The 1,830-nt window shown below is 32.5% G+C and overlaps 1 non-coding gene across 1 annotated transcript; it reads right to left on the bottom strand.

Annotated features, from left to right (window-relative positions):
* Positions 1 to 561: 561 nt before the first annotated feature.
* LOC147912987 (U6 spliceosomal RNA) lies at positions 562 to 664 on the bottom strand. The gene has a single exon (XR_015549388.1). It is a non-coding gene; the product is annotated as a U6 spliceosomal RNA (small nuclear RNA).
* Positions 665 to 1,830: the final 1,166 nt, after the last annotated feature.

Here is a 1,830-nt window from a genome sequence, read left to right as displayed (position 1 = left end):
TAAAGTATATAACATCAGGTACCAGATAGCTTTCAATGAATGTTAGCCTTCTTTCCCTTTCTCTTCTTCAGTATAAAGTAGAAAAAATGAAATATTGACTACTTAAAGTTTAGTTGTTTGGAAGTAGTTCACAGAATTACAAAACTTTAAACAAATAATGACTTCCATACCTTTATCAAGTTTTGATAACAAGGATACCAAATTTAAGTGTAATTTAGAGTCAGAAGTCTAAGAATTTTACTATAGGGCTAAAATCTATCTTTTTTCCTATAAAAAATTTTAGTTCCCCTTTCATTTAATAAAAACTTGCCCTCTTGTCTCCCTTTCACACCTAAGATTATCTATCTATCATCATGTATCATTTATTTATGGAATCATAAGTTAAAGTTAATGATCTCATGACTATTTCTGCAGTGACGTGCATATATTCGCAATGTACACATTTGGTGAAAAAATATATACTCTCAGATGTGATTGGTTTTGAGAGGCATCTTTTATTTCTCTGAAAACTTTTGTAGGCTAGTGACAGAATCGGACCTTTCTTTTTATTGCAGCATTTTTAAAAATATGAGCTATTTCATGAATGTTCGTGTCATTCTTGCTCAGTGGCCATGCTAATCTTCTCTATATGGTTCCAATTTCAGTCTATGCGCAGCCAAAGCGAATACCGCATTCATTCTTAAGGCCTTTAAGGACATAAGAAATTCTTTCTGTCCTGTCTTGTTTCTGGGGGGAGGTGAAGGGGTGTGTGGACAAGCCACACACTCTCCATTTAGCCGTAAATTTTTAGTATTTTACTCCTTAAATTACTTATTTTAAATGCAAATAGAATTCATTGTTGTGCATTAATTGGCATACGTACAGGGCAAAGGAAAACGCCATTCCATGCAATATTTAGATATGTTTTGTATAGCATTATCTCCAATTTCCAACATCAAGCTATAAAACCATATAGCCCTGCTCCAAATTAGATGGTCCCAGAAGTCATATATGTGTATCCGCATATATATGTGTATGTGTGTATGCATATATATATACGCACAAATTCAAATTACCCTTTACTCTTTCCTTGTCTTTTAGAGTCCTACCAAGTATTCAAAAATTAGGAAGAAATTCTTGCCTATAGTATTTCTAAAACACTGATATTTGTTTCCATTGGAATCTGGAGATATTCTTTTTACCTAAGAAATTTAAAAATTATGTCTTAGATATAAGGTAAATACATACTAGTATACGATTTGTCATGATTTCACTTTCCATTTCCTATTCCCTAAAATTCTTATACGAAAGCCTTTGCCTAAATTTCTCCTACATAACTGCAGTTGAAACTTAAGACTTGCGTAATAAAAAACACAAAAAGTGGAACACTTGGACATTATTCAAGTTTTTTCATCGATACATTCATATATACAGTCAAAAGAGAGGTTTCTGGTCCCAAAGGGGCATTACTTTAGTTTGAATTATCTGTTTGATAATTTGCTTATAAGTCTAATTCGATATTTAATATTTACAACATTGCAAATGTATCTTTCTGCACACAAAGTTTAGTCAGGGCAGCTACAACTTTAAGATAAATGGGAAATTAAGATACATTCCACGCGCTTCCACTCTATTCATTTAGATCTGCCTATGTCCTGAAGGAAAAAATCAGTCTCAAAAAACCAGTGATTTTATATAACCTGGTTATCTGAGAGCACAAAACAAATGTGTTCAGATTATTTTCAAATGCTACTGAATTATGCCACAGTCTTATGTGAGAATCTAACAGAATTGTGAAAAGACAGAATCTTGTCCTTTCCTAGTTCTTAAGTATGTCTTTCCCCAAATGTG

This window comes from Ceratotherium simum, chromosome 32, assembly GCF_057802395.1.
Source record: "Ceratotherium simum simum isolate JZ-2026a chromosome 32, ASM5780239v1, whole genome shotgun sequence".
In the NCBI taxonomy this organism is placed as follows: Eukaryota; Metazoa; Chordata; class Mammalia; order Perissodactyla; family Rhinocerotidae; genus Ceratotherium; species Ceratotherium simum.
Note: the sequence above shows the minus strand (reverse complement) of the source record. Positions and strands in the feature narration are given on the sequence as shown.